The following is a 9575-nucleotide window of genomic DNA, read 5'->3' as shown; positions in this document are numbered from 1 at the left end:
TTACTGGGTAACACATTGCCAGTCATAATTTCTGTTGTTGTTAGAAAGCTTTTCTTGGCTCTGATTTAAGAATCTCTTAAGTGAAACAGGGTATGTTGCAGGCTATTATTTGTTCTCTTTGTAGAAACTTGCCTTCACTAATGCATCCCTCCACTTCTCAGTTACCTCAAACATACCATATGCCTTGACACGAGGTTGAGAAATGACCTTGGCCTGGCCCAGAAGAGGTTACCATTTTCAGTGCAGCCACTATCTGAAGAGCATCTGATCTGCAAAGTAGAATCTATTCTGACAGAGGATATTTCTGGGTATATTTTAGAGTAATCAGTCACCAAAGCACAGCCTGACACATTAAGAGAATCTGGATCCTCTTCCTCTTGACCAAGGAAGGCATGCGCAAAGCCTTCACAGGAAAAACTAACATTTTATTTTGTCTCTCCGAAATAATTTCACACATGAGCAGGAAAGAAAATAACCTAGACGATGTTTCTTGAAGGCATTTGCTGAGACACGCCACCACACTGAATGTGGAACACCACTAGCAAGTAACACAGCACGGTAACTGCCGGTCAAGGAGTTGTTCTTTCATCTACAGACATCAGTGCATGAATGATAAAATTAGGGAAAAAGAGGCTGTGTGCTTTACATTAGCTCTCCATGCACGTCACACAGAATCACAGAATGGCCAGGGTTGGAAGGGACCTCAAGGATCACGAATCTCCAACCCCCCTGCCACATGCAAGGCCACCAACCTCCCCATTTAATACTAGACCAGTCTGCCCAGGGCCCCATCCAATCTGGCTCCAGGGACGGGGCATCCACAACCTCCACATCCCATACCCCTTTGGGCTGGCTCAAATGTGACCAGGTTTGGTGGTGTGGCAAGGGGGATGTCAATTTTGCAGAGGAAAAGTAAGCACGGCAAGAGCGGGAGCCCAGGGAAGGATGGATACAGGGAATGTTTCCAAGTCTTCTCAGTCTGGAAGAGTGGCAGATCTCAGTCCGGCCACCTGCCCAGCAAGCACCCGATTAGGATAACTACAACGTCGCTATATAGCACCGACTCTTCCCAGGAGCACCAGCTGGCATCCCAACAGGCAGAGCCGTCTAGGAAAAGAAACCACGGCCGGGGTGGTGCCGCTTGGCTCAGCCCGGCTGCTGGCCGGCTCCGCGCCCCGCCGGTTCCCCCTGCCTGCGCGGCGCCTGGCAGCCGCCCGGCCGCTTTCCCCGTGCCCCGACAGCGGAGCAATGCGACCCGCGCCCGCGTTGGATGCCGACGGCCCTGCGCTCTCCCCTCGGGCGCGGCCCCGCCCCGGCCCCGCGCCTCCAAACCCTCCCGCGTCGCGGCCTCTCCGCTTCCCCCTTCCGCTCGGGCCCCGGCGCCCGCTAAAGGCACGGCGTAGGGGTGAGGCGGCCGCCAGGTCCCGGCTACGCGAGGGGCGCAGGCCCGAGGCGGTGACGGGCTCCACTTGCCCTCCCCCCCCCCCATCCGCCGGGCCTGGCCCGCCTCTCCTGAAGCAGCCGAACGGGGCCGCCCGCGCGCGGCACATTGCTCGCTCTGCGCCCTCCGGCGCTGGCAATGAAGGCGGGGGGGGAGCGCGGCAGCGGCCGCCTGAGGGTCGGCGGGGTGCGGGACAGGAGGGGAGCGCGGCCTTGTATGTAGGAGCGTCTGCGGGCGGTTCCTGTATGTGCACCAGGATGGCCGAGTGGTTAAGGCGTTGGACTTAAGATCCAATGGACGTATGTCCGCGTGGGTTCGAACCCCACTCCTGGTATATAACGATTTTTTTTCGGGAGCGCTGCGAATTTGCCAGGGAGGGCGCGGGCCGAGGCGGAAGCGTGTCCCGGCAGCGGGCTGCGAGTAGCGTGGCTGTGCCGGGCACCGGGCGCCGGCCGGGGCCTGCGCGAGCGGTGCTGAGGCCGGCCAGGCTGAACGCTCTGCTGCGGCCGGTTTTTCGTTTTGTTTTGTTTTGCTTAAAACTCCGTAACCAGCTTAAAGTTGGTCTCATGGCTTATTTTTGTAGAGCCCCCCCGCTGGCTGTAATTGCAGCTGAAAAAATGCTTCTGAGCTTTCAGTCCCAATGTATCACACAGTACAGGGGCTGGCACATTGGTTTTTTTTTCGGTTTTTTTTTTTTTTTTTTTTTTTTTTGACTATTCACCTATTTAACTGTTTCCGCAATTCTAAATGCCAAACATCGCCTTCTAGAACTGTTCATTGAAAAGCAGTAATGTTGGGTTGTTTTATTCAGTAAACCTTCATTCCTATTACGCATTCAGGAACAAATTAGTAAAAATGGGCCTGTGTTTGAATGCACTTTTTACTTTTAACGTTGTGATGGAAAATGGCTGCCCTTGAAAACCCACATGTTTGCATACAAATGGGGTAATTCTGTCTGTGTGCTTACCTACCGGCCTGCTTGTGCAAACTGCAAATCCTCAGGTAAACGTTGCTGATGGAGCACCGGCTGTGATGAAAAGTCCCGACTGTGTCAGCTACAGGATGGGTTAGTGACCACTATTCAACATTTAAAGAAAGGGAAATGAAAAGTAAAAGTAATTGCAGGTTTTTTTACAAGATAAAAAGACAAACAAACAAACAACAAAACAACACAACAGTCTTCATGTTAAAGAGATATGGAAGACCAAGAGTTCCAGACTGCAAATTCCGCTACAGGCCCAGTCCTTCCTGTAAGAGATTTCTTTTGCAGGGAGCTTTACTTGGTCTTGTGGTGAAACTGTGTTCCCTGCTTTCTGCCATGACTTGCTGGAGCATATACAAATCTGGGGTTCTTTACCCTTTCCTACTCTCATGAAATAACCATGAAATCTACTGTCCCAATCCCATCCTTCACATTTCCATGTAGAAAAGGATAATCTGCTGCTTTATTGGCCTCTATTTTAAGTGAAGTGACAGAATGGTGCAATGTGAATATAGCTTTCAGCTCTGGAGCTGACTGATTCTCATTTAAGGTTTTTATTTTATCAAGCAACTAGTTTTTTTTCTTTATTCTTCATTGGTTGCCTTGTTAAAATTTCATGAATTATTGGTTGCTGCCTTTGTAATTTGACAGTCTTATGTGCTCTGGCCTTTAGTTAAAATGGTATTGCTTTCCATTGGATTCCGTTCTGTGAATAAGTTGCCTTTCTAGAAAGATCATAATCTATAGGACCCTTGCATCATTTTATGAAGAATTTAATGAGAATGTATAGTAGCTAATGCTAAAAACTGGAATAAGAAAAGAGCAGCTTATGAAGACAGTTGAGTGCTACTCTACAGAATTAGGTATTTGGCCACTGCATATTTGCCGTCAGATGAGGAATCAGTAGATTAAAACAGATCTTCCACAAGCAGTCACTCATTTTAATGTTCCTCATTTCATGGTATGCATCTTGAGAGCCTCCATCTTGATTTGCAGAAATGCAGAACTTTCATGAGCACAGGTGAAGCCAATGGTCAGCTGTATTTTAAGCATTCTCTGAAAAAATGCATATTATGTGTCTCTGAGTGAGCAGTCAAGTTACTGAAGTTATTTGACACTGATCTTCCCATACCTCATTTTTCCAATGTAATGTAGAGATAGCAGAGATTAACTGTCTACAAAGTGGTTTGCTCTGAAGTATATTCATTTTTTTTTTTTTTGTGAAGAGAGTTCAGACACTTCAGTAATCCAGTTATGTTAGAAAAGCCCATGAATGGAACATCAGTTAATTCAGAAAATAATATGAAATAAATAGGACTAGGAGCCACACTTTGGGCTATAAAAGTCTTGTGAAGTATGGAAGAACTGGTTAACCAGCAAGCCCAATGTGATAAGTGCTGAACAAAGTGGGTTTTTTTATAGGGAAACAGCAAGGCATAATTTAAGTAAAAATTATTTCTCATTTCATAATCAGGAGACCAAATCATTAAGAAGGCAACCTGCTGGAGAAGCAGTCTTTGAGATTGTTTCAGTATAGCTTGTTCCATTTTAAAAATGTTGAGTGGCCATCACTTTCTTCAGTTACATTTCAGAGTGTATCTTTTGTTACTTTAGTTATACCGTTTTCCATAATTTCAGGTGATCAGTACCTCAAGTTGAAGAAGAGGATATAAAAAAACTATGAAGTTCTTGATCTCCTGTATAATGCTGTATAAAGCATACTAACATGCCTTTTTCTGGGATTTTTAATTGCATTAAAATAATCCGAATGAATTGATTATTTTTCTCTCAAGGATGGAGGAGCTTTTGTCTGAAGAGCACAGAAAATTTACATAACGGTAGTGGTGGTGATCTTACATTTGCAATTAGAAAAATGCCTTAATCTCCCTATTGAACTTAGGAAGGGAATGCACTCACCAGGTTTCTTCATTTTCCTCAGTTGTTTTTCCTTCGCTGTCTGTGCCTAACCATGACTGCTTTTCTGGGTTGGAAGTGCTTCATGCTCTCTCCTTCTGACCTCCTCTGCCTCACCTTTTTTTTTTCTGAGTATTGGCTAAAGCTGTTCATGCTGTTCTTGGCTGGAGAATACTCCCTGAATATGTGATTTGGTGAGTTTCTAACGCCCATCTCTTGCTTTCCCATTATTCATTGTAAACTTGCATTGGTGTGGTGCCGCTGGTGGGAAGTGTAGTTTGCATTAGTGAACTCTGTTTTCTGGCTAAATCCATATTTAATGATTGTCATGCATATGTTCCACGTGTCCAGTTTTGTATCTGTTGCTATTTTCTGTCACGCCCCCACTGTTAGCTTTTTATGAGCGCATCGAGGAGCAGATCAGCTGGTCTAGCAGCTAGCTGCTGCTGAACGAGGCAGAGATGCTGTCTCTCCCCTGCCCTGTCTGTACTGTACCTTCTCACCGTTTCCCTCAGTCTTCTGTTGTCAGTTTCCCGTTGCTTGGATCTAAAATTAACTGCTGAGATTGCCTGCGATTCCTCATTTCTTCACAGGAAAGTTCTTAAAATGAGATAATTTCTTGTGTTTTGGGCTCCTAAGCATAGGCAGTAGATATCAGTTAGCAGGTTTTCTTCCCTGCAGGATGGCAGGGGCTGGAGGGCCACCCTGGAGCTCCTCTAGTCCAGCTCCCAGCTCAGAGCAGGGTGGGTTCATGTAGGTTGGCCAGAGTCATGCCCAGTTGTTTTGAATATCTCCAGGAATTGAGACTTTCTGGGGAACCTGTGCTAGTGTTTGACCACCCTCATGTTTAAAAACAAATGAGTTTTCTTATATGTTATAAAGAATACAACATTTTCTTGTGTTTAAAGCATTTTCTTATACTGAAGCTTATCTCAAACTTACAGATCTTTGATCTGCTTGCTTGTAAACTTCACATGATTGTGTATTTTCTCAGTGCTTAGATTTGTGTTCCTAAACACCCCAAGGTAAAATGAAGGAGCTACTCATGGCACCATAGATGTTAGGACATACTCTGGATATATGGTTTACTGCTGTGTGCATTTTACTGAGACCTCTATTGAATAAAAAAAAACACAATACAAAACCCTGCAAAGATCTAAGCAGCTTAGCTTTAGGTATTGAAAGCCATTCTTCACATAATTTTGTTTGCATCAAGACAAGTGCATTATTTTGTTGGCAGATATGTACAGTTTGCTTCCTTTAAGGGGTGAGTACTCAAGTCTGGCTTTAGCCTATTGAAATCCAGATGCCTGTTAGAACATTACTCATCAGGCCTTTCTGGTGTCAGAATTCAGCTCTGTCATCTGCATAGTTAAGTTACTGTAATTTAGTCTGAGTTCTTTAAAGTGGTGTCACAGCTGTAGTATTAACAAGCTATGTCTGTCCACTGAGTTGAGGGAAGGTGACACTGCTGGTAGCTCTCACCTTCATCCCGTGCTATTTTCTTTGTTCCTATATTTGGAACACAAATAATTGTTGTATTTAGTACTGACTTCTTTTGTCATAGTATTTTTATTTTTTTGTTATGGTTTTGTAGATTGCGTTGCTATGAGAGTAGCTGATTTATTGATGAAATGTACATTTAATTTTTATTCAGCTAATTTAATAGCAATGATTTTCACAATGTATATTTTGATAGCACTGTAACAGTGCAAGATATATCTATGCCAGTTAACAAATCCTATGGTGTTCTGTAACTGAAAAAACATGTCTAACCTGTTGTACTGCATTCATGCTGATGACCTGCCCCAGAAGACACTTGACACATCAGTAAAGAAGAGATACTGAAAGCAAGTGGATTCAGGGTTATTTATTTATTTTTTATTATATCTATTTATTTGTCTATTTATATATATATATATATATAATTATGTCCAGCCCTTCCAAACAAAATATTTTTCTACAAAGGATGATTGGATAGGATAAGAATGATATGGTATGAATGCATGAGCCAGATTCCTGTGAGAGGAGAAAGTAGTTAATGCCTCCCAGTCTATGAAACATAGAAACATCATGCATGTGATAAAGTCAGTTTTCTGTAGAAAAGAATTAGGGAGAGAACTCATCCATTAGCACTTGTAGTGGAGTGGAATGGAGCATCTCAGAATTGTAGTCAGTTTCTTTTAGAGCTTTTTATTGTGGTCAGAAAATCTTTTCCTATGCCTGCTTCTATTACTTTTCTTGGTAGGTTGTCTCCAAGAGGGATTTCAGTAGAGTTTCAGAGCACACCTATTTTAGGTTGATAACTGCAGAGAATGCTTTAACTGATATTAACGTGCATGGTGGTGGTACTCACACCCCCGAAAAGCAGCCTCTAAAGGTCCTCTTGAGCCTGTTTGAGAATGCCTCTTGGACATCTGACAGTGCTTAGCAGACTTGTCTTCACAACCAAGAATGAATCTTAATGTTAACTATGTCAGAATGCTGTTTTTTTTTTTTAAAAAAAAAAACAAAACAGAATTACTACAGAATTAAGATGCTGTCAGGTTGGGATATGTATACTTAGTAATGTGTTTTACATTGTTCCTTTAATCACTCAATCGTTTGTCATTAATGATGTTGGCATTACTACTTCCCAGGTCGTAAGTGTGTTCTGGTATAATTAAAGCATTCAGCTTCCTTTGCAGACAAAACCTCAGAGATAATATCTCTGAAGGGAGACATTGGGAACTAATCGAGGAGTTACTGACTGCTGTTTATCTGTAAACCAGTACTTCTGGTTGTGTACTTCTGAATCAGCATGCCTGACCATTGCAATACATACAGGTATCTGCTCTGGTCCATGTGCATAGGTCATTACTTTGCCTAAAAAAAAAACCTCTGTATTTTTTTCAACAACTTATTTTTGTAACCGTGTGCTCGTGAAAGCAATTTAAAGACTTTTATTTCATTCGTATCAATATCCATGTAAAATATAACTCAGTTAGTTCTTAACCAGATAGCTGACTTCCCACAGGGAGGTACTCATGTGAGGCATTTCTGAGGATATACTTTATTAATTCTGTTGCTGCAGCCAGTGTTTATGGATATAAATTCAAGAACGCTAATGCTGTGACAGTCTATGTAAGCAGATTGTTTATCGCTGAAGTTTTGGACAGGCACAGAAGCCTGCTTATGTAATGAAAGTTGTGGTGTCTGCACAGTGGTTATATTCTTAATATTACTGTGCCTCAACATCACCTCCCTCTATTGATCTTCAAACCAGCACGAAATGAAATTGACAACGTAAGCAGCTCCAGCAAAATTCCATCATGGCCCTTAAAGAGTATGGGGTTTGGCAGAGTTTCTCTGCAAAAGCAGGTTTACAATGTTTTCTCTATCTCACAGGAATTTTTAAGAGGCATTATAGTATTATGAGATGCAAAGAGACATAAATCTACATGGAAAAACAACAAATATGCATAAGCAGTTAGCCTCTGCAGAAAAGAGAGTCATAGGTTGTAAGCTCTTTGGAAAGCCCTTCTCCCATACCATCAGGTCGTTTAAATAATGAATTTTTGGGAATTTCTAGAGTTGCAAAGAATAGACTGGCCTTAACTTTGTGTAAGGCAGAAATGAAATACAACTATTAATCTTGACTGTTTGAAAAATAAAGGCCCAGTTAACATTAACAAGGTTGAGCTGGATGACTTTTGGAAAAAAACACTTGGATTCTTTCCTCTGTGCTTTACACAGAAGCCCTGATGCATTTCAGGTGACTGTTAGCAGGACAGGTCAGGCTCTGAACATGCATTCTGTGCCACTTGTCTTTCTTTCAGTTCTTGATTTATCCTTTCTGATATGTTGTACTGAATTCCAGATTTAGTCTGTGGGGTGCAAACAGTTCCTGATGAATTGCCTTGCAGGCAGCAGTTCTGCCCCTTTCACAGATGCAGCCATTTCTGATACAGAAAGGCCATAAGAGCTGGCCAGGAGCCAGCAGGCTGGGTGACACGACTCCACACTTACATGTCTGTATGGCTCAGTTACTGAACCGTTGCACTGTTTCTCTGTTAGGTGGCAGAAGTGTGTTTCTCTCAGGGTTTTGAGTATGGAAACAAATTCCATGGCATAGCTACCATGTCTGAGGTGAGTTTTCCATGCAGGTTAGTGAGAGAGGTGCAATTAAAACCCTAATGTGTTTTGTATCAGTCCCGTGTTTTTTGTATGATTCTCTTGCCACAGTCAGTAGGACAATTCACTCCTTTGAATGGTGCTTTTGTGCTGATCTACCCTTCTTTTTGCCCAGAGAAGTTTCTGATGGTCCAGCAGTTTTCTGGTCGGCATGAATGTCCCCAGAAAGCTGGAAGGATGGCCAGTCAGGGCCTTGGTCATTAGTAAAAATTACCATCCAGCTTTCAGACCTGCTGGCCAATTTCTGCTTTCTAGTTCCTTCACGATAGAAGGAAGCAGAGTGCGATTTGCAGTGGGAATCTGATACCTGCATAATTGTCTTGATTTAGGGGTCTGTGATCACAATTCAGGGGGTCTGAAGGCTGCCTGTGTAGTAAGAATATTGGCACAAAGTCTGGGAAACGCGTGTGGCTTCTGGCGTATCCTGCATTACACAGAAGCAGGGGGCAGCCCTGGGGCACAGCAAACCAGTCAGACTCCATTAGAAGTGGAACTATTTATGGAAGTTGGCTGTTTTCTCTTGTGACTCAAGGCTGTTGCCTCTTGTTCACTCAGCCTCTGAGCCCTATCACTTTGCAGTTAAATATCTTTCCCAGGTTTTCAAATCAGCTGTTTTCCCAGAGGAATGTCTGTTCCTGGCTTGTAGCCCTCTTTTATCATACTGAAAACCATCTCACTCACTGAGTGTTGGTGGCTTCTGATAGGTGACCAGCAGCTTTAAGGATGGCTGACCACCACCCCGATCAGATTGAAGACACTCTGGTTCAGTTGATTCTGCCTCCTGGTTTCTTCCTCCCTTGCCACAATCCACAGAGGTTTGCCTTCTATACACGCTGAGGCACGTGGTAGTAGGGTTCATGGAAACAAGTGCATGTGCAGCAGGTGTTTTGTTAAGGCTTGTGATGCCTACCTGTATCCAGTTCTCATGTGCCTAATGGGCAGGGATGGTGCCTCAGCACATGTGACAAAGCTGTCAAGATTTTTGTGTATTTAATCTGTAACTTAGTCAAATGCTGTACTTAAAGGGAAATCTTTTCAGGACTCCTGACTAAATAATATCCATAG

The 9575-nt window shown here is 43.3% G+C and overlaps 1 non-coding gene across 1 annotated transcript; it reads left to right on the top strand.

The window, feature by feature from the left end:
• Positions 1-1692: 1692 nt before the first annotated feature.
• On the top strand, positions 1693-1775 carry TRNAL-UAA. The gene has a single exon. It is a non-coding gene; the product is annotated as a tRNA-Leu (tRNA).
• Positions 1776-9575: the final 7800 nt, after the last annotated feature.

This window comes from Lagopus leucura, unplaced genomic scaffold (assembly GCF_019238085.1).
Source record: "Lagopus leucura isolate 7727_CA_CO unplaced genomic scaffold, USGS_WTPT01 Super-Scaffold_73, whole genome shotgun sequence".
Taxonomy (NCBI): domain Eukaryota; kingdom Metazoa; phylum Chordata; class Aves; order Galliformes; family Phasianidae; genus Lagopus; species Lagopus leucura.
The sequence above is the reverse complement of the archived record's forward strand: the minus strand, read 5'-3'. Positions and strand labels throughout refer to the sequence as shown.